The 24,160-nt window shown below is 41.0% G+C and overlaps 1 non-coding gene across 1 annotated transcript; it reads left to right on the top strand.

Moving 5' to 3' along the window:
* Positions 1 to 11,812: 11,812 nt before the first annotated feature.
* LOC128053621 (U6 spliceosomal RNA) lies at positions 11,813 to 11,918 on the top strand. The gene has a single exon (XR_008199940.1). It is a non-coding gene; the product is annotated as a U6 spliceosomal RNA (small nuclear RNA).
* The last annotated feature ends 12,242 nt before the right edge of the window (positions 11,919 to 24,160 follow it).

Raw genomic sequence — 24,160 nt, 5'->3', positions numbered from 1 at the left:
CACATTCCGGGATGTCCGGCTCTAGGTGAGTGATCACACCATCGTGATTATTGTAATCTAATGCCACCATGATCTGACAGGAGGAACCAGTCCATGGCCGGGAGGTTGGGGACCCCTGAACTAGAGGGCAAAAGGAAGAAGGCTTACCAATCACCTCTCACTCCAAGGGTGGGCCTATGGGGGCTGACTCCCTGAGCTTTCGCTTTGTGCAGCTATGAGTGCCCGGTGAGTTCCTGAAGGAATCCTAGGGCAGAAGGTGAGGTTGAGTGAAATGTTAAGGGTTGCCTGAGAGGCAGTAATCCTAGAGGCAACGGAGGATACTGGAAACAGCTCCAGGAATCCTGGGAGATGGAGACAGCAACACCCGCCCCCCACCCCCGAAGTATCTTTGGCAGGCCAAGCACTGGCTCTTGTCTTTATATGGCAGCTGTACTTTCTGAAAGTCATATTTCCAACCTGAATTCTATAGCCACGCATTGTTATAACAAGGACCCCAGTGGGAGTCTGGAAACTTTGTTCTTAGAGAATTACAGACTCAGTTTAGAGCATTTCCCAAGGGTTGATTTCTCACTGTGAATTTGGAAAGAATGGCCATAAAAACAGCTTTGGAAAACTGGATGTGCACGTGTGTGCATGCTAAGTTGCTTCAGTTGTGTCTGACTCTTTGTAAAGCTATGGACCATATCCTGCCAGGCTCCTCTGTCCATGGGATCCTCCAGGCAAGAATACTAGAGTGGGTTGCCATGCCCTTCTCTGGAAAACTGGGTATGTACATGCAAAAGAACTACTTATAACACACACAAAACTTAAGTCAAATCTCCTCAAAGACCTAAGCTTAAGAGCTAAAGCTGTAGAAGTCTTTCAAGACAATTAAGGGGAAAAACATCATGACAGTGAGTTTGGCAATTATTTCTTGGACATAACACCAAAAACAGGCAAAAAAAAAAGTATAAGTAGGTAAATTGGATGACATCAAAATTAGAAATTTATATGCACCGAAGGACCCTCAACATGGAATGGAAGAAAATATTTATAAATCTTATATCTGATAAGAAGTTGACATCGAGAATGTGCAAAGAACTCCTAGAGCTCAACAACAAAGAAGCCAACTACTCAACTTAAAACTGGGCAGAGGACTTGAAGAGAGAGAATCTCAAAAGAAGCCACAAACAAGAAAAGCACATAGAAAGATGCTCACCACAATTTTTAGGGAAATGCAAATCAAAACCAGAATGAGAGGCTGCCTCATACCCATTAGGGTGGCTACTGTATTAGTTTGTTAAGGCTGCCATAAGAAAATACCACAGGCTGGGGCGCTTTAATAGTAGAGCTTTGTTTTCTCGCATTTCTGGAGGCTGGAAGTCCTGAGGTGTTGGCAGCTTTGGTTTCTTCCAGGGCCCCTCTCTGTGGCTTGCAGATGGCAGCCTTTTCACTGTATCCTCACCTGGCCTTTCCCCTGTGTGTGCGCATTCTTGGTTTCTCTCTGGATGACCAAATCCCCTTTCCTTATGAGGACACTAAGTCAGATGGGTTTGAGGCTCACCTTAATGGTTTCATTTTCATTTAATTACCTCTTAAAGGCCCTATCTCAAAATATGATTACATTTAGATACTGGCTGGGACTTCAACATACTAAATTTGAGGGGGCATAGTTCAGTCCATAACAGCAACTATGAGAAAAACGAGAAAATAACAAGTGTTGGCAAGGACGTGGACACATTGGAATCCTTGTGAATTGCTGGTAGGAGTGTAAAGTCATACAGCTGCTGTGGAAAGCAGTAGAGTGGTCTTTAAAAAATTAAAAATAAAATTTTCTTATGATCCAACCATTCCACTTTTGAGTATGTACCGCAAAGAACTGAAAGCAGGGTCTTGAAGAGATTTTTGTGCACACATTCATAGCAGCATTATTTACAATAACTAAAAGGGAGACATAACCCAAGTGTCCATCAAGGGGTGAATGGATAAACAAAATGTTGTATATGCATGCAAATGAGTATTATTTAACCATAAAGAGGAAAGAAATGCTGACACATACTACAACATGGATGAATCTTCAGGACATTATGCTAAGTAAGCCAGTCACAAAAGGACAAACACTTATGATGCTACTTAAATGACACAGTCAATTTCGTAGAGACAGAAGGTAGAATGGTGGATGCCAGGAGTGGGGTTGGATGTGAGGGCAGGTGGATGAATGGAGAATTGTTGATTAATGGGTGAGGAGTTTTACTTCTGCAAGTTGACAGACTTTGGAGGTTAGTTGCACAGTAATATGAATGTACTTAATGCTACTGAGCAGCATACGAAAAATGCTTGTGTGTGTACCTGTGGGCTCAGTCGCTTCAGTCGTGTCTGACCCTTTGCGATCCTATGGACTGTAACCTGCCAGGCTCCTCTATCCTTGGAATTCTCCAGGCAAGAATACTGGAGTGGGTTGCCATGCTCTCCACCAGAGGATCTTCCAGACCCAAGGATTGAACCTGCGTCTCCTGTGGCTCTTGCACTGCAGGCGGATTCTTTACTGCTGAGCTACTGGGGAAGCTCTAAGAATGCTTAAGGTGGTAATGTTATTTTCTATATATTTTTCTGAAATCGAAAGTAGATAGAACAAAATAAACAAAAATAGCCATGGACGTAATAGAGGAGGAAAGTCATCGAAAATGGGTGGGGAGCGACTTTGCTGGTCCAGTGGTTAATAATCCATTTTCCAATGCAGAGGGGGCAGGTTCAATCCCTGGTTGGGGAAGATCCCACATGACATGGGCCAACTAAACCTGTGTGTTACAACTTCTGGGCCCATTCCACAACTACAGAGAAGCCTGTTTGCCCCATCAAGGAGGCCACGCAACACAATGAAAGAGCCCAGGTGCTGCAACAGAAATCCTGCAGGCTGCAACTGAAAACCCAAAAATAAACAGAAATAGTTTTTAAAACATTTTAAAAAGAAAAAAAGTGGATGAGGAGTTGGATAAATGCATGAACTGAACATGAGCAAGTGGAAACTTTCAAGCCCCAATAAAAATGTTTCATTACTAAATGGGGATGATTTAAAATACTGAATTTTGCTGATACACAATAGCTGTTAAGAAATCTGCTGCAAAGGCAGGAGTAAACCCTCTAAATCTTGGTCTCTTCCCCAGCCTTTGCTCATGAGGCCGCTCTGCACCGGTGCTTAAAATCAGACCATACACCACTGGGCAGTGAAAAGAAATGTCCCTAGGGGATCAGGCCCCCCGCCCCCCCCCCACCCCCTCCAGCTACTGCTACACATCTATAGGGTTCTTTCTGGGCACTGCTGGTGCAGGAGGCTAATGCGCTTTGCCAGCTGTACTTAAATTAGTAATGAGGACAGCATGAAGATGTCAGCTTGCAAGCCATTCAAGCAAATTGAAAAGTCTGGAAAGATGGTTACACTGGTGGTAGTTGTTAATGCACTAAGTCATAAGTCTAACACTAGCATTATGTTACCTAACATGCAATCAGCTTTGACAGCCACCAGAAACCCAGAGTCACTGCTTGTGTAAAGCAGCAGGGCCATGGGGAAGACAAAACCCTTCAATTTTTTTTTTTTTTTTAACATTTTGAACAGACTGATTTTCCATTTGGATTTTGCCAATGTCTCTGCTATTTGCTCATAAGATTTTATGGACACTCTGTAATCTTCTCCAAAAATGTAAATAAAATAGTATGTAATTCACTTTAATTACATATTTTTAACTGTTAAAATAACCAATTTTTATAAATAGATATAAAAAGCAGTTTTTCTGACTGCTAAAATTATTTTATAATAAACACAATAAATGTTAGCATTTGTGAAGAGTCTAAAAGAGATGACAAAGCTCAGACTGAAGGGAAGAGAAAATCATTTAAGACGTGAGTTCCTACTACACTCAATTTGTGGTTATGTTTTTTCGGTTTTACTTAAAACAGTATTCCTGTTGTTTTAAAAGTTCTTTATGACCTTAGTGTCAGGAAACATTAGCCCATTTAGCAGGATAAATTTTTAAATTAATTTTTATTGCAGTATAGTTGTTATACAATTTTTAGTTTCTACTGTACAGCAAAGTGAATCAGCTATATGTATTCATATATCCCCTATTTTTTGGATTTCATTCCCAGTTAGGTAACCACAGAGCACTGAGTGGAGTTCCCTGAGCTATACAGTAGGTTCTCATCAGTTTATACATATAAACTATATATTTATAAATAGATAGAGTTTATCTGCTTTATTCATAGTATTAATAGTATATATACATGTCAATCCCAGTCTCCCAATTCATCCTCCCCACCACAGGATAAAATTTTTATATTAAATGTAAAACCCAGTTTTGAGCATTGGTTTTTAAGGGAGACAAATATACCTGAGTACATCATGAGAAACGCTGGGCTGGAGGAAGCACAGCTGGAATCAAGATTGCAGGGAGAAATATCAATAACCTCAGATATGCAGATGACACCACCCTTATGGCAGAAAGTGAAGAATAACTAAAAATCCTCCTGATGAAAGTGAAAGAGGAGAGTGAAAAAGTTGGCTGAAAGCTCAACATTCAGAAAACAAAGATCATGGCATCTGGTTCCATCACTTCATGGCAAATAGATGGGGAAGCAGTGGAAACAGTGTCAGACTATTTTTTTGGGCTCCAAAATCACTGCAGATGGTGATTGCAGCCATGAAATTAAAAGACACTTACTCCTTGGAAGGAAAGTTATGACCAACCTAGATAGTATATTCAAAAGCAGAGACATTACTTTGCCAACAAAGGTCTGTCTAGTCAAGGCTATGGTTTTGCCAGTGGTCATGTATGGATGTGAGAGTTGGACTGTGAAGAAAGCTGAAGAATTGATGCTTTCGATGCTTTTGAACTGTGGTGTTGGAGAAGACTCTTGAGAGTCCCTTGGACTGCAAGGAGATCCAACCAGTCCATCCTAAAGGAGATCAGTCCTGGGTGTTCATTGGAAGGACTGATGCTAAAGCTGAAACTCCAATACTTTGGCCACCTCATGCAAAGAGTTGAGTCATTGGAAAAGACCCTGATGCTGGGAGGGATTGGGGGCAGGAGGACAAGGGGACGATAGAGGATGAGATGGCTGGATGGCATCACCGACTTGATGCACATGAGTTTGGGTGAGTTCCAGGAGTTCGTAATGGACAGGGAGGCCTGGCATGCTGTGGTTCATGGGGTCGCAAAGAGCTGGACACGACTGAGCAACTGAACTGAAATGAACTGAACTGAACTGACTCCTTGGAAGGAAAGTTATGACCAACCTAGACAGCATATTAAAAAGCAGAGACATTACTTTGCCAACAAAGGTCTGTCATCTAGTCAAGGCTATGATTTTTTCCAATGGTCATGTATGGGTGTGAGAGTTGGACTATAAAGAAAGCTGAGTGCTGAAGAATTGAAGCTTTTGAACTGTGGTGTTGGAGAAGACTCTTGAGAGTCCCTTGGACTGCAAGGAGATCCAACCAGTCCATCCTAAAGGAGGTCAGTCCTGGGTGGAAGGACTGATATTGAAGCTGAAGCTCCAATACTTTGGCCACCTGATGCAAAGAGCTGACTCATTTGAAAAGGCCTTGATGCTGGGAAAGATTGAGGGCAGGAGGAGCAGGGGAAGACAGAGGATGAGATGGTTGGATGGTATCACCAACTTGATGGATATGGGTTTGGGTGAACTCTGGGAGTTGGTGACGGATAGGGAGGCCTGGTATGCTGCGGTTCATGGGGTTGCAAAGAGTTGGACATGACTGAGCAACTGAGCTGAACTGAACTGATGTACAGATAACAGTAACTGCAGTGGAAGGGTCTAGAATCATTTTATCTGCTAAATGATTAATAAGCCTAGCGATACTAACTTAGAGAAAATTTGAGAGACAAATGTTCATGTTAAAGTACTTGAAGAGTGATTGGTTAAAAGATAAATTCTGTTTCTATGACACCAATGGTAGAAATATGGCTCCTGGATAGAAATTAGACCAGAGAAATATTTTGGCTATTATAAAGGTTAACATTCCTATTGCTAGTAGGAATTTTTAAGTCACATACTAAGGTACACAAAATGTAGTTTTGTTTTTTCTGTCAGATTTTATCTCAAGTCTCCAAGTGCAGGAAAAATGTCATTTCAAGGAAAATCAGATCAGTTCACAATTCCTCAAATAGGGAGCATTTTTCTTGCTACAGATACACCAAGCATGCACCAGGGCACAGGCATTAGTTAGGGATTCAGAATCAGGCCATTCTCAAGCCACAGATGACAGGTCCTGAGGGGGATAGGCAGTGGTGGTTTCAGGTAAGTATGGTCCAGGGACACTTTAAGTCTTATACTCTTTCTATTTCTTTGCCTCTCTCTCCCCTCAGTTCACAGAATCTTTATGGATTCAGGGAATAGGAGGAGGCAGGATAGAAAGGAATTGGGTTACTTATTCATCCAGATCCTTCTCGAAGAACTTGACATTTTGAAGTCTTGTTTTGTTTGAAGTCACCCATTTGAGGGGATGGAAGCTTCAGACTGTTCTTCTAGTGGCCCCAGTGGATGAGATTCTTGGGGTGAGAGGTATGAGGAAGGAACCCACCATAAACAGCAATAAAGTTTTCCCTGACAAATGTTGTTCTAGGCACTCACATTTTATCCCTACTTAGCCCTGTGAGATAAACAGATTTATAGCATAACAACACTATCAAAATATTATCAAAACAAAACCAAACATCATTACTAACATCACTAACATACAGCCAATATTAAAATGTCCCCTACTACCCCAAAGGTGATTTGATAACATTTTATAGAAGTCCAGCATCTAGTTAAATTTCCATATGACATCTGGTGATTAAATTTTTTTAGCTTATGCTGATGATAATCTCTGAATAAATTATTATATTAAAGGTTGCAAAATGCTGATTTTATATGGTCATTCATCCTGTGCTTATTTGGTGTTTTAAAAAAAATGTATCTTCATATTTATTTTAACCTGTAGTGAAAGTAGTGAAACTGTTAATCACTTTGTCATGTCTCTTTTCAATCCCTTGCCTGCCAGACTCCTCTGCCAGTGGAATTATCCAGGCAAGAATACTGGAGTGGGTAGCCATTTTGTTCTCCAGGAGACCTTCCAGACCCAGGGATCAAACCCCAGTCTCCCACATTGCAGGCAGATTCTGTCTGAGCCACTAGGGAAGTCCATTTAAGATATAGAAACATGGCAAAAGGTATTTCTCTGGTGGTCCAATGGTTAAGACTCCATGCTTCCACTGTAGGGGGTATGGGTTTTATTCCTTGGTCGAGGAACAACTTGGCAAAAAAAAAAAAAAAAGACATAAATAAATTTGTAAAACAAAGCAGAAACACCCCTTCTTTTAAAAAGAAACATAGCAAAATCTGTTTTACTTTTTTTAATGTTTTTTCCCTCCAGTTTTATTGAGATATAATTGGCATATATCATTGTATAGATTTAAAGTTTACAGCATAATGATTGGACTGACATATGTCATGAAATGATTATAATAGGTTTAGTGAACACCCATCATTTCATTTAGATTGAGCAGAAAATAGAAAAAAATTTTTTCTTGTGATGAGAGCTCTTAGAATTTACCCTCTTAACTTTCAGGGCAGCAGTATTAAATTATCTTTGTCATGTTATACATCATACTGCTAGTGCTTAAAACTGGAAGTTTGTACCTTTTGACTAAATCTGATCTCTTTTTCAATTAGTTTGTTTTTGAAGTATAACTGACCTATGACAGATAAGTGGTTCTATTGTATCGGTTTACAAGGTTAATATCTCTGATATCACAGCTTTAAAGAAGCACAGCTGAGATCTGAAACTATAGCTGCCTCATCCAAAGCTTGTAAGTTAATATTTTTGGTTTTATGTACCACCACTGCTGTATGTACTAGGAATAAATCAGCATCAAACCATTATGCTCCCTTAGAATAGACTGTGTCAAAGAATTGAACTTTCTTGATCAACAGATACATTTAGGCAAGAATAGAAGTCCTTTTGGCTAAGACAGTTTCTATTGGGCAATAATCTGTAGCATTCACTTCAAATTAATAAAACATTAAATTTGGAAGGAAATGATCATTTAATCCAAACACACAAGAATGAGAAGCATAATTTTCCCTTCTAAGTACATAAAATGCTTATTAGATTTTGAGTGCCTAGTAATCTTTATGAAATTGCACTAATGCTAAAACTGTGGCAACTGGGCATGGTTATACTGTGGCTGAGCACAAAGCCAACCAAAAAAACACCTTTACAAGCAAACAGCTCCACAGTCTGAACAGTGTCGACTGAATTTTAGAATTGCTTGATCTGCTGCAGGGTAATAATTCAATCTCATAAAAAGGAGAATTTTTCAGAGTATATGAGCCATGGAGATTGGGCATAAGCAAACCATGGCTGAACACCCTACTGGTTGTGACAGGCCCAGCCTGACTCTGTTTGGGGGTGTGCCATGAGAGACGTGCTTCCAATGCACAGTAATCATAAATGGCCATATCCTCTGATGAACCAGAGGAGAAATTCTGCTCCACCCTCCTGTACCCAGAAGTGAGTAACAGCTAAGAGTTATTGCATTTATTATACTTGTTGCATAAGAAGGCAGAGTTGCACCTGGAGATGACTTACACCACTAAGTATTCTGTTTCCATTATTCACACATGGAACACTAATTGATTTGAGAAACTGACAAATACTATCGAAGATTACAACACCTTAAAACAGAAAGCATAATGTCAAGGTCTTTGAACCTTCTCCCATCACATTTATAAGTGTGTGCAAGGGGCCATTTTAAAATATAGTATGTGTGCATGCATGCTAAGTCGCTTCAGTCGTGTCCAACTCTTTATAACCCTATGGACTGTAGCCCTTCGGGCTCCTCTGTCCGTGGGATTCTCCAGGCAAGAATATTGGAATGAATTGCCATTCCCTTCTCCAGAGGGTCTTGCCAACCCAGTGATTGAACCAGTGTCCCTTACGTCTCTTGCGTTGACAGGCAGCTTCTTTACCACCAGCACCATATGGGAAGCCCAAAATATAGCCTATAAAATGCATATAATGTAATACATAATAACAACTACCATTAAATGTAATAAATAACAGATAGCTATATTTGTCTCACCCACCCATTTGTCTAAAATATCACCATTTTGTGTTCTGTGTTCCTTGACTCCTAAAGGTAATTGCATAAATATCATCTATGTGTTGATGGCTCCCCAATGGACACCCTGAACTGAATCCTTTCCTGACTTCTAGATTCATATATGCAGGGCCTGATTGACATTTCCTTTTAAACTTAGCTCATTTTTCCCCTGGAAATGTTCCTTAAGCCATCAGGCAGTGTGGCATCCTTTCCCTTTATCTAATCCTTTCACAAGTCAGTTCCCCTTTCAAATATATCCTGATTCTGTTCATTTTCATCTCCATCAGTTCATCTCATCAACCTTATCCTCTCTGCAGCTACCATGCTAGTACAAACTTCCATCACATTTTCTCCAGATTGTCTAATACCTTCAAATCTGCTTTCCTATTTCCACTCTTATCCCCCACCATTCTTTTACACAGGCAATCAAAATGATCACAGATAGATAGATAGATGATGGACAGATAGATCTATCCTTCCTGAGTTTTCAATGCACTTACTCCTCAGCAGTGCCTCTAAGGTCCCATGTGACCTGGCTCTCCTTCAACCATATCTCTGCTCATTCACTATGTTTTAGTGTCTCCTTTCTGTTCTGTAAACTCACAAAAACTATTTCCACATCAAGGCATATGCACATGTGCCCTCTGTCCAGAATGCTCTTTCCCCTGATCTCTGTACAACCATAGGATCATTCAGACTCCAGCTCAAGTGTCTCCTTAGAGAGGTTCTCTGAGCTCCAAACATAAAGCAGATCCCTCCTGGGGATTCACATTTATCACATCACCCTGTTTGGGTTCAGTTCAGTTCAGTTCAGTCGCTCAGTCATGTCTGACTCTTTGCGACCCCATGAATCGCAGCACGCCAGACCTCCCTGTCTATTACCAACTCCCGGAGTCCACCCAAACCCATGTCCATTGAGTCGGTGATGCCATCCAGCCATCTTATCCTCTGTCATCCCCTTCTCCTCCTGCCCCCAATCCCTCTAAGCATCAGGGTCTGTTCAAACGAGTCAGCTCTTTGCATCAGGTGGCCAAAGATTTGGAGTTGCAACTTCAACATCAGTCCTTCCAAAGAACACCCAGGACTCCTTTAGGATGGACTGATTGGATCTCCTTGCAGTCCAAGGGACTCTCAAGAGTCTTCTCCAACACCACACTTCAAACGCATAAATTCTTCATTTCTCAGCTTTCTTTATGGTCCAACTCTCACATTCATACATGACTACTGGAAAAACCATAGCCTTGAGTAGACGGATCTTTGTTGGCAAAGTAATGTCTCTGCTTTTCAAAATGCTGTCTAGGTCGGTCATAACTTTCCTTCCAAGAAGTAAGCGTCTTTTAATTTCATGACTGCAGTCAACATCTGCAGTGATTTTGGAGCCCAGAAAAATAAAGTCAGCCACTGTTTCCACTGCTTCCCCATCTATTTGCCATGAAGTGATGGGACCAGCTGCCATGATCTTCGTTTTCTGAATGTTGAGCTTTAAGCCAACTTTTTCACTCTCCTCTTTCACTTTCATCAAGAGGCTCTTTAGTTCCTCTTCACTTTCTGCCATAAGGGTGGTGTCATCTGCATATCTGAGGTTATTGATCTTTCTCCCAGAAATCTTGATTCCAGCTTGTGCTTCTTCCAGTCCAGTGTTTCTCATGATGTATTTTGCATAGAAGTTAAATAAGCAGGGTGACAATATACAGCCTTGAGGTACTCCTTTTCCTATTTGGAACCAGTCTGTTGTTCCATGTCCAGTTCTAACTGTTGCTTCCTGACCTGCATATAGGTTTCTCAAGAGGCAGATCAGGTGGTCTGGTATGCCCATCTCTTTCAGAATTTTCCACAGTTTCTTGTGATCCACACAGTCAAAGGCTTTGGCATAGTCAATAAAGCAGAAATAGATGTTTTTCTGGAACTCTCTTGCTTTTTTGATGATCCAGTGGATGTTGGCAATTTGATCTCTGGTTCCTCTGCCTTTTCTAAAACCAGATTGAACACCTGGAATTTCACGGTTCATGTATAGCTGAAGCCTGGCTTGGAGAACTTTAACCATTACTTTACTAGCTGTCTGGGTTAAATTACAGTGATTGGGTTTCCCTGGTAGCTCAGTGGTAAAGAATCCACCTCCAATGCAGGAGACTCAGGTTCGATCCCTGGGTCAGGAAGACCCCCTGGAAAAGGCAGTGGGAACCTACTCCAGTAGTCTTGCCTGGAGAATCCCATGGATAGAGGAGCCTGATGGGCTACAGCCCATCGGGTCACAAAAGAGTCAGACGTTATTTAGTGACTAAACAATTTTTAAAAGTATTTTTGTGTTATTTATTTAATGCATGTATTTGCGGCTGCACTGTGTTTCCGTTGTTGTGCACCGGCTCTCTTTAGTTTAGGAGCCCGGGCTTCTCACTGTGGTGGCTTCTCTTGGGCACAGGCTTTAGGTGCATGGGCTTCAGTCACTGCAGCGTGCAGCCTCAGCTGTTGCAGCCTTTGGACTTAGCTGCTCTGTGGCATGTGGGGTCTTCCCAGACCAGGGGTTGAGCCCGTGTACCCTGCATTGGTAGGCAGATTCTCAACCATTGGCCCACCCAAAAGTCCTAAATTACAGTAACTTTTTATAAAATGTTCTAACTTACTTCTTTACTCACATATTGTCTATCTCCCACCATGAAAATGTGAGCCCCCTAGTCCTCACTTTGGCAGAACCTATACTAAATTTTGAACAATACAGAGAAGATTAGTGTGGCCTCTGAGCAAAGTGATATGCAAATTCATGAAGTGTTTCATATTTTTGGAGACGTGGGTGGACCTAGAGACTGTCATACAGAGTGAAGTACGACAGAGAGAGAAAAACAAATATCGTATATTAACATGTATATGTGGAATCTGGAAACATGTATAGAGAACCTTATTTGCAAAGCAGAAATAGAGACACAGACATAGAGAACAAATGTAAGGACACCGAGGGAGTGAGAGGTGAGATGAGTTGGGAGACTGGCACTGACATATGTATGCTATTGGTACAATGTATAACATAGTTAACTAATGAGAACCTACTGTCTAACACAGCAAACTCTACTCAGTGCTCTGTAGTGACCTAAATGGGAAGGAAATCCCAAAAAGAGGGGGTATATGTGTATGTATGACAGATTGACTTTGCTGTACAGTAGAAACTAATACAACATTGTAAAGCAAATATACTCCAATAAAAATTAATTTTTTTATTTTTACTTTATTTTACTTTACAATGCTGTATTGGTTTTGCCATACATCAACATGAATCCATCACGGGTGTACACGTGTTCCCAGTCCTGAACCCCCCTCCCCCTCCCTCCCCATACCATCTTTCTGGGTCATCCCAGTGCACCAGCCCCAACCATTCTGTATTCTGAAAAGAATGTGAGCCCCTTAAAGGCAGAGATCTATTTGGGTTGTTCACTACTGTATCCTCAGAGACTAGAATAGTGCCTAGAACATGGTGGGCAAGCAATGTTTTGTTGAATGCTTTGGCATTTCCTTAGAGCACAAAATGTTTCTCAAGGTAAAATACCTAGGTGAGGGCAGAGTCTATTTGCTTCCTTACAATAAAAGATGCAACCCAAAGACACAGATAGTAGAAGTTTCATCATTTGCTTTCTGAATAAACTCCTAGAAGCATCATAGTCCACCACTACAGATTAAATTTCTGTCTCTCAAAATTTAGTGATAATAGACATCTCAAGTTCATTGAGTCTGACTCTTGCTTTTCAGAAAAAGCATAAGTCTGGAAAATTAAATATGAAAAATTAAACAATTTCACTTTATTCTTTATGGACTTTTCTTGACTAGGCCTCAGACTTTGCCCCTAAGAACTGTACTTTTTAGCACAAATGGTTTTATCCATACTTCACTAAAAGACTTGAACAAACACAATTCAAAAGCATCAATTCTTTGGTGCTCAGCTTTCTTTATAGTCCAACTCTCACATACTTCATGTGAGATTTATAGTCCGACTCTCACATAATTCCATTTATAGTCCAGCTCTCACATACTTCAGTTCACAACTGAACTGAACATAACATTGAAAAGCAAATATACATCAATTTAAAAATAAATTTAAAAATTTATTTTTTAATCCATACTTCACTAAAAGACTTGAACAAACACAATTTAAAAGCATCAATTCTTTGGCGCTCAGCTTTCTTTATAGTCCAACTCTCACATCCATACATGACTACTGGACTAATGTTAGTTTCTGCTATATGATAAAGCAAATTGGCTATATGTATACATATATCCACTATGGATAAATTTATACAATCATATGGAGATACAACCACTATGGAGAACAGTATGGAAGTTCCTTAAAAAACTAAAAATAGAACTACCGTATGACTCAGCAATTCGACTAGTGGGGCTATACCCAGAGAAAAGCAAAATTCAAAAAGACACAGGTACCCCGAAATTCACTGCAGCACTATTACAATAGCCAGGACATGGGAGCAACCTAAATGTCTATCAACATGTGAATGAATAAAGAAAATATGGTGTATATATACAGTACAATATTACTCAGCCATGAAAAGGAACAAAATTGGGTCATCTGTAGAGACATGGATGTATGTAGAGGTCGTCATAGAGAGTGAAGTGAGTCAGAAAGAGAAAAACAAATATCATATATTAATGCATATATGTGGAATCTAGAAAAATGGTACAGATGATCATTTTTCAGGGCGAGGATAGAGACACAGACATCCAGCATTTAAAAAGCCTCCTGCCTTTTGTTTTGCCAAGTTTAGTTCAGTTCTACAGTGAAGTCTCTTTCCCCTACTGCAGTAGCTTAAGTAAAACCTGTCTTGCTTTTAACCAGAGTCTGGTGAATAATTTCTTTTTAACATCATGAACTGGCCCTTTATTCTGTGTGGCATATCAGACTCTGTATTAGTGTGGATGAATTCTTATAGATTGTATACTTCATCTCAGCAGCATTTCAGGCTCCTGAAGGTAATGCTGTTCCTCAGGAATGGTTATTAACCCAGTCTTCACTGGGATGAGAGCTGGACTTAGGGGAGAAACTAGTGATGAATCTCCATCTAAAAAAGGGAAAATGATTGAGCTACAACCCTAACGCAATGCCCAGGCACCTGTCTCCAACTTTCTCTTAAAAGTCTAAACTCAAGTCACTCTGAATGCCTTGCGTTATGTCACTTGGGTCTTGAAGTTTTGAGTAATTGTAGAGACTCTTGAGTTCTGCAAAATAGTGGATATGTGGTCTAGGGCTCAGGAAAGAGATCTGTGCTTGGACACACAGAGTCGAAGCAATACATTTTCAGATACAAATCGACTAGGTAAGACTACTCAGCAAGAATGAGTTGACTGAGGGACTTCCCTCATTGCCCAGTGGTTAAGATTCTTCCTTCCAATGCAGGAGGCACAGTTTTGATCCCTGATTTGAAATCTAAGAGCCCAGATGCTGCAGGGCATGGCAATTTTTTTTTTTAAAAGACTGAATTGGCTGAGAGGAGGGCCAAAGATGATACTCCTAGGAAATGTGAATCCTTTCAGAAAAGGTGGAGGAGTGTGTGTTTCCCAAGTTTAAACATATAGGAACACACAGAAAATAGAATTTGTATGGAACATTGCATGCTGCAGGTAAGCTGTGAGAGCTTTAGGGGTGTCTATATGGACATGGTAAAATTTTTCATTACTGATGTATTGGTTTTCCTAGAGCTTCTATAACAAAGTACCACAAACTGTGGCTTAAAAGAACAGAAATTTATTGTCTCACAATTCTGGGGGCTATAAATCCAAAATCAACGGTGTCAGCAGAGCCATGGTACTTCTGAAATCTATGAAGGAAATCTTTCCTTGTCTCTGGTGGTTTGCCAACAATCTTTGGCTCTTGGGTTGTTGCTTTTTTTTTTTTTTTCTTGAAACTGCATAACTTGGATATCTGATGATATTCTTCCTGTGTATCTCTCTGTTTTCATATGCCCATTGCTTTTTAAGGTACCATGTACCTTGTGCTCTGTGCTGAGTCGTGTCTGCCTCTTTGGAACCACATGGACTGTAGCCTGCCAGGCTCTCTGTCCATGGGGTTTTTCAGACAGGAATACTGGAGTGGGTTGCCATTTCCTCATCCAGGAGGATTTTTCCTCATCCAGGGTATTTTCCCAAACCAGCGATTGAACCCGCTTCTCCTGTATCTCCAGCATTGCAGATGGATTCTTTATGTACTGAGCCACAGGGGAAGCTTCATTTTGTAAGGACACCAGTCATATTCAATTAGGGCTTCAGCCTGCTCCAGTAAGACCTCATCTTAACTAATTATATCTGCAATGGTTCTTTTTCCAAATGATGTTATATTCTGAGGAACTGGTGGTTATGACTTCAACATATGTTTTTATGGGGAAAACACAATTCAATCCATAAAAACTTCTTTTTATAGCACAACTATAATAAAATAAAAGTAGTAGGAATGCTAAATATTGAATTTATAAAATATTTAAGCTGACTCTTTAATATCAAATTTTGTTTGAAATGGATTTCTTTCTAATTATATACGATCTCTTCCATTTCCTTTTTCCTCTTGCAAATCCCTTTGAATGAAGCCACGGGCAGCAGAATATTCGCATGGTTTAGATACACAGCATAGCAGGGCCCAGATAATGAGACAATTTTCCCCACATTTCGGGGAAAAGATGATATGTATCTCTTGATGAGCACTATGTTAAAAATATAAACTCACAACCTTCTCCAGGAGCTAGAGCCCAAGAGACGCCACTGGCGAGCCATCATCCATTGGAGACAGCCTCTAGGGAGAGGTAGGGAACTTCTCCAAGGCCAGGAGGGGCTGCAGCAGCCCACACCTTTGCTGGAAACTTCAGGGAGTGAGGAGCAACGAAGGAACAGAGCAGATGGCGGCAGCGTTTGGCAGGTCTCCAGCATCTCCGTCACAAATATCCAGTAGGATCCAGTTGGCGGCCTTGCCGGTGGGGCCAGAGAGGTGGAAGAGGGACTTCCCTGGTGGTCCAGGGACTCCACACTCCCAACGCAGGGGGCCAGTATTTGATCCCTGGTTGGGAAGCTAGATCCCATATGCCGCTAGTAAGACCTGGTGCAGTGAAATAATTAATTCAAAAAAGAAGAAGAAGGGCTGAGAGATGGAAGGAGGCTTTTCCTTCATGGGGGCACAAGGTTTGCTTGAAGGGAAAGAGGAGGAGGAGATGAGGAATGAGGGAGGGCACAGGTGGCTCTCAGAATCTGCCACCTTGGCGACCTCAGCTGGATCAGAGCCAGGGCATCACGGGCAGGTTAAAACCAGTTTTAATGACAAGTTAAACCTGTCAGCAGGAGGATGCGGAGCCCAACAACTGACAGGTTTTGGATGTTTGGGTTAACATCTGTTGCAAAGCCTTTCTCTGCCAACTTGGCATCTCAGGGAATTTCTGAGCTGGAGTAGGCCTTGGAGGCATTTTTACTGCTGCTCCAGGCCGGGGCCCTGCTGCTCTTGGAGTCCATGCTCCTTCTGTGCCGCACAGGTCTGCTGGAGCTGGACACTGCGGGCCCTATGGTTTGCGGCACTTTGGCTTGAGAATCAAAACTGGTGGAAAGGTAGATGGCGGTGTTGCTGGACTTCCGGTCTCTTAGCCGGTACGTGGTAGGATCCAGGTTCGGAATATCCACTTGCCCTTTAGTTTTAAAACAGAAAAGGTGTTTTTGCTCAGGGAATGTGATTCTCACATTCTTCATTGTTATAAACAATAAGAAATGTTGCACTTACATGTTGTTGTTGGTCAGTCGCCAAGTCATGTCTGACTCTTTATGACCCCATGGACTGCAGCACGCCAGGCCTCTCTGTCCCTCACCATCTCCTGGAGTTTGCCCAAGTTCATGTTCATTGAATTGGTAAGATGGAAGGAGCCTTTCCTTTCACTTAGATAGGTAATAACAAAATTTTTATAACCACTCAAATGTTTATGAAAAGAATCTATCAACCCTTCCTTTTTTAAAAATTTGATGACAAATATAACAGTAAATTACAGAGGTGAAAATGGATTTTGAATCCAATTGAATTTTATTTTTTGAAATATAAATATAATGTTGATTTACAATGTTTTAGTTTTACATGTAGGGCAAAGCAATTCATTTTTACATATACATACATCTATTTTTTTCAGATTCTCTTCTCTTTTAGGTTGTTATAAAGTATTAAGTATAGTTCCCTGTGCTATAGGTACTTGTTTATTTTATATGCAATAGTACATATATGTATTAATCCCAAATTCCTAATTTATCCCTTCTCCCAGCCTTCCTCTTTGCTAACCATAAATTTGTTTTCTATGTTTGTGAGTTTGTTTCTGTTTTGTAAAAAAGTTCATTTGTATCATTTTTTTTTTAGATTCCCCATATAAGTGCTGTCACATGATATTTGTCTTTCTCTGTCTGACTTACTTCACTTAGTCTGAAAAACTCTAGGTCTATCCATGTCGCTGAAAATGGCACTATTTCATTCTATTTCATGGCTGAGTAATATGCCATTGTAAATATATAGCACATCTTCATTCATCTCTTGGTGGATATTTAGGTTTCTCCCATGTCTTGGCTATCACAAGTAAGTGCTATACTGAACACTGGGGTGCATGTATCTTTTTGAATGATGACTTTTCTCTGGAGTGGGATTTCCAATCGAATTTTTCTCTTGATGAGCAAGTCTATCTTATTAGGATGGTCATCCTGCAGCGACCTTGGAGACTACGAAAAGTGGAGTTGGCACTAATACACTTGGAGAGCGAATTTGGCCCTCTGAATCCTGCTCCCATAGGAAGGAATTCCTTCCTGGCTTCCTCACCACCACCAGCTGTCTCTGGGGCTATGCACTCACCTCTTTGAGCTGATAAAATTGATGTGCAACTTGGCCTTGAAAGTGAGTTCCATATGCTGCCAAGGAGAGAAGCATACTTTACGACCCACTCTTCTTAGATGGCCCTTAAAGAAATGGCAACCCACTCCAGTATTCTTGCTTGGAAAATCCCATGGACAGAGGAGCCTGGAGGGCTACAGTCCATGAGGTCTGTAAGTCACAGACTGGCAACCCATGGCTTGGCATCAAATCACAAAATTAATGTGCTTGTAATGAGAGCCATCAGCCAGGAGGTTCTGTACTTCCAGGCACACTCTGGGTAAAGCAATCAATATCTCTCTGCCTCCTGCCTGTTGGGAAGCTCTGAGGTAGAGGTTACATCCTTAAAAGAGCAACTTGTTAAGCAAGAAAGAAACAAAAAAGTGTAGAGTCCCAGAAACCAAGGAGGATGTGGCCCGCAAAGTCAAGTGAGAGAATACTCTTGGAAGATAAAGCCTAAAAGGTTCCCACAAAGAGGCTGTGAGAGACCTTGGAGAGAGTGGTTTCAGTCAGTGGTAGGAACCCAGGCACAAACTACCCTGTGTTACAGAGAAGGCAGTGAGAAGTAGGGGCAGTAGAGGCAGCCGACATCTCTTCTGTAAGCTCTGCCACTTGGTGTCTCTAAACTTCCTAATTTGCTTTGTTTTGTTTTTGTAGAATATGAAAACCCACCCCACAGGATTGTTGAGAGGATTGAAAGAATTAACATGAAAAGTTTCTGAAAATTATAAAACATCAGAAAAGTATAAATATATATATATATATAATCAGGTATGTGTGTATGTGTATGCCTGCGCGTGTGTGCACGTGTGCGTGCTCAGTCGTGTCTGACTCTTTGCAACACCACGGACTCTAGCCCACCAGCTTCCTCTGTCCGTGGGATTTTCCAGGAAAGAATATTGGAGTGGGTTGCCATTTCCTGCTGCAAGGGTCTTCCCAATCCAGGGATCGAACCCATGTCTCTTGTGTCTCCTGCATTGGAAGGTGGATTCTTTACCACTGCACCACCTGGGACGTCCACCAGGTATCTTTAGTTCTAATGAAAATGTGATTCCTCTATGCCCACCTCCACTCCCACCTCCACCCCCCAAACCCATCTCTTTTCTTTAAAAATAAAATATTTATTTATGTATTTATTTATTTATTTATTTATTTTTGGCTGGAATGGGTCTTTGTTGCTGCTCAGGGTTTCCTCTAGTTGCGGCAGCAGGGGCTACTGTCTGGTCTGGTACACGGGCTTTTCATTACAGTGGCTTCTCTTATTGCAGAGCGCAGGCTCTAGGGCATGCGGGTTTCAGTAGCTGTGGCTCCAGGGTTCTAGAGCGCAGGCTCAATAGTTGCGGTGCACAGGCTCCGCAGCCCCTCAACATGTGGGATCTTCCCGGGTCAGGAATGAAACCCATGTCTCCTGCATTGGCAGGCAGATTCTTTACTACCGCTGAAGCCCAGTTGTCTTTTTTCAATTTTTTTTTCAAAAAAGTAGTAGTGAACCAGGAATGAGAGCTGGGTGGAGTCAACATTCGCTGACCCCCTTTGGTGCTCAGGTGATAAATGGCAGGAAATGCCCTGAGGTGTCTCAAAGGAAAAAAATCCCTTCAAAGATTTTGGGTTTACAAACTATTGGATTTACTCCTCTGAGAGGCAAGTATTTTTGTATTAATAGTGATTCAGCTTTGGCAAAATGCTGAGAAGCAGCCCACAGACATGATGATTAATTCCCTGAAATTTGCAGAGAATATAAAATGGAGGAAGGACTGGGAGTCTAGATTTGGGCTAGAAGTGGCCTTGACTGAGCCTGCAAATCCTAATGGAAACAGATCACTGGAATGACCCACCAGTGAACCCAACTCCACCTTTCCAAGCCTAGGTGGGGTGTACTTTGATGATCAGCTTGAGGAAGAACATGTTCCAGAAGAAAGTGTTTGTGGATCAAAAAGCTTGGCATCCTTTCCCATCAGGTTTATATGATCGATCAGTTTGACTGGGTAACAGGTCTGTGTACCACTGAAGTGGTATCAGGCCTGCTGCTGCTGCTGCTGCTAAGTTGCTTTAGTCGTGTCTGACTCTGTGCAACCCCGTAGACGGCAGCACACCAGGCTCCCCTGGCTCTGGGATTCTCCAGGCAAGAACGCTGGAGTGGGTTGCCATTTCCTTCTCCAATGCATGAAAGTGAAAAGTGAAAGTGAAGTCGCTCAGTCGTGTCCGACCCTGAGCAACCCCATGGACTGCAGCCTACCAGGCTCCTCCATCCATGGGATATTCCAGGCAAGAATACTGGAGTGGGGTGCCATTGCCTAGCTATACATAATTGCAATTTTGAATCCTTCAATCCTGGAATTGTATTTACCTTTGCAACCAAACTTTTCACTTTGCGCACATGACTGTCTGATTACCTATGTAGACCATTTAACAGGTGGTTGGCCTTAGGGGAAAAAAACCTCAAAAGTATTTTTGGTATAAACTGAGACAGTAGTTTGAATGACTATTTTCACTTTCTGAAAACTTTCTTCAAAGCAAAAATTGTACCAGTTAAATAGGCAAGAAAGATTTTATTCAAGGCTATTGCGTTAGGGGAGAACTAACTCTGAATGTCAGAACTGACTCTGAACTCGACTTTGCTGGAGAGTAGGTAGGTTTTTTAAGGATTGGAGAAGCTGGAGAATGTTTGGGGAAGTCATAGGTCGTCTGTGGCTTCAACCAAATGAGAAAAATAAACTCCTACTTTTATGACATAAGGTAGTTTTGCAACTTGGAGGAAGGTGCCCACTGAAGTTAGGCTCTTCCCTCCCAGGGAACTGGGAGATAGAGGTGCCATCTCCTTTGAGGATTACATTTTTAAAAAGTTTTATTTATTTTAATTGGAGACTAATTACTTTACAATATTGTGGTGGTTTTTTCCATACACTGACATGAATCAGCCATGGGTGTAAATGTGTCCCCCTCCATCCGTCCCAAACCCCGCTTCCACCTCCTTCCCCATCCCATCCCTCTGGGTTGTCCAATTGCACCTGCTTTGAGGATTTTAAAGAGATAGCTCCCAGGTCATGGAGAAAGATATTCTTGGGTTGTGAAACTTGCATGAGGCTTTTAAAGGGCATCTCAAAGGGGCAGAGAAATAATTCATGAGTTTTCTTGGCTTCCCTGGTGGCTTAGTCAGTAAAGAATCTGCTTGCAATGTGGGAGACTGCCTGCAATGCAAGAGACCTGAGTTCAATCCCTGAGTTAGGAAGCTCCCCTATAGGAGGAAATGGCTACCCACTCCAGTATTCTTGCCTGAAGAATTCCACGGACAGAGGAGCCTGGCAGACTACAGCCAATGGGGTCACAAGAGTTGGACATGACTTGATTAAACTATGAACTAAAAGCAATGATCTAAGAAAAAGGTCAGAGGAAGAAGCCTGCTTAAAGTTCAGTCAGGCTGAAGGGAAGTTAAGGCCACCATAGGCACTGGTCACATGATAAGAGATCATTTGATATTGAAATGATTTTTCCTCAATCTAATTATTAATGTTTGTATCAAATCCACTTTTGTTTTATCCAATGAAATTGCCATCTCTTCTAATTGTTGTGAATCTACAATTAGCACTTTCCAATAATACAGTCTACAATGGGGAGTATTGTCTGCATTGTCCAACTCAGTAGACACTAGCCATGTCTGGCTATTGAGCACTTGAAATGTGACCAGTGTGACTGTGAACTGAATTTTTAATTTTAATAGATTTAAATTTAAATAATCAGACATGGCTAGTGGCTGCCATATTGGAAAATGTAGCCTCCAAATCTATCTCATCATCATTTTATCGGCAGAAAAAAAAGACTATCAATGTAACGTCCATGACTGTATCATTCTTCAAGGGAGAATTATCAGTGGGGTTTAGGTGTACTTACACTCACTTTGCAGGATGTTGCTAAAACTGAGCCAGATACTGTGTGTGAAAGTACCTAGCAAAATGGTTAGTGCAAAATAGGTATCCAACAATGTGAGTTTCCTTTTCAATCTCCTTCAGGGGGTAAGTAATGAATCATGGCAGGGTCTTCGCACCATTTGGAACATAACAACAGAGCCTTGGTTGTGTGTTACTGGAGCAGATGTGCTAATGTTCCTCATTCTTTACAAGGCACACAAAACAGCTCTTGCTGTTTTGTGATCTACAGGAAGTTAGTTAATCTTGGAAACAATCACCTTCCTTGTATTGCCTCCAATAAAAATGCCAAATTTTCAAATTAGAAATTGCAGGCATTTGAGTTACTCTCAAGACATTTAATACTAATTATCTCTTACTGCATGATGTTATTGATGTACTCTTTTCTTAGAAGAACTCAAGCAAAAGCTGTAAAAAGACTGTATCAGAACATCCATCCTCTGAAGGTTCCTCTGGGGTAAGAACATGATTTTATATATTTGTAAAAGAACTTCCCTCTTTATGAAGAGTTAGTTATATCATTTAGAATGCGGGATACACAGAGGAGGAAAGGAGGAACATGTATAAAGGGGGAAAGAGAATGATTTTGGCAAATCTTGGTGTTCTGCAGTTAGCCTTAGTCTGAAGTGAAGAGGCTCTAGCCCTTGCCATTCGGAATGCATAGTCTTAAGTTGTGGTCACACAGCTGGTTTCTCCCACATACTATTTTCTTGCCTATGTTGAACCTGGCTTTTTCTCCATTGTTAACTACTATCATGTAAATTTTCACTTGTTTTCCATAGTTCCATCTCAGCTTTCTCTTGGGAACTGTACATTGATCAGTGGCCCCAAGAGATAAGTTCACAAGGGTATTTATATGAAAAGTAATTATTTTGAATAACCTACACTTCCTCTTCTGATGCAAGAGTTTGGAGCATTGTATTCAATGAAAGTAGAATAGCGGAACCCCTGATCTTAGATCCCATCACACTGACACTTATGAATAAATGAATTGTAGCAGTTTATTTCATAACTGGTTTGAATATGGAGGTGTCATATCATGCCTTTTTATTCTGAATCTTATGCCAAGTAGGTATGACCCATTTCTCATTATCTAAAAAGGTGTCCTTTTAAGCAAAATTTTCTTGCTGCTGCTGCTAAGTCGCTTCAGTCGTGTCCAACTCTGTGTGACCCCATAGATGGCAGCCCACCAGGCTCCTCTGTCCCTGGGATTCTCCAGGCAAGAACACTGGAGTGGGTTGCCACTTCCTTCTCCAATGCATGCATGCATGTTAAGTCACTTTAGTCATGTCCGACTCTGTGCAGCCCCATAGACGGCAGCCACCAGGCTCTTCCAGGAGCCTCTCCTCCAGGAGCCTCTCCTCCAGGAGCCTCTCCTCCAGGACAGTCCACAGGACTCTCTAGGCAAGAATACTCGAGTGGGTTGCCATTTCCTTCTCCACTAAACAGGCTAATATTATACAAATACAATACAATTTGCTTTACTCAATTTTTATATTGATTAAGAAGCACATTCATTTCACATGAATAGCTGCTGAACTCACTATAGACTTTTAAGAATATTAACTTAAAACTATTTTTTCAATAAATAACTGGAAATATCCTTATTTACAAGCAATAAAAAGCTAAACCAAAAAAGATTAGCAAAAAATTGGGAAGTAGGGAAGTGCTTAAGATTTCTGAAAAAATCATTTACAACGTTAGTCCCTTGTAATCTTTCTAGAAGCCATGATTTATTGTTTTATCTCTATAAAACTAATAACTAATCTCTGCAGAATGTCTTTTGTCTACAAATCCAAATGTAACTTCTTTCAAACACCTGGGGTAAACATTTCTGATTTATGGAAAATTTCTTCATTTCTTTGGCCACACGGCATGTGGGATCTTAATTTCCTGACCAGTCACTGAACCCATGCCCTCGCAATGAAAGTGTGAAGTCTTACGCACTGTACCATCAGGAAAATCCCTGATTAATGAAATTTTCATCATTGACCCTTTAAAAACTTCAGTACTTGATGTAAAAAAAAAAAAAACAACGATGATTCTGATTATATTCAAGGTATAAGGTAACACTATTAGTTAATCCTATTAATGCTAATACTGTAATGGGTAGACTAATTCTTTCCAAGAATGACTCCTGGGACATTGCCAAAGTCTGTTTCCTTTTTCCATTGTTCGACTTCTTTTGAGTTTTATGTAAGCTTTGCTTAGACATTCACCCTGAGATCACA

The sequence above is a fragment of the Budorcas taxicolor genome, chromosome 9, assembly GCF_023091745.1.
Source record: "Budorcas taxicolor isolate Tak-1 chromosome 9, Takin1.1, whole genome shotgun sequence".
NCBI lineage: Eukaryota > Metazoa > Chordata > Mammalia > Artiodactyla > Bovidae > Budorcas > Budorcas taxicolor.
Note: the sequence above shows the minus strand (reverse complement) of the source record. Positions and strands in the feature narration are given on the sequence as shown.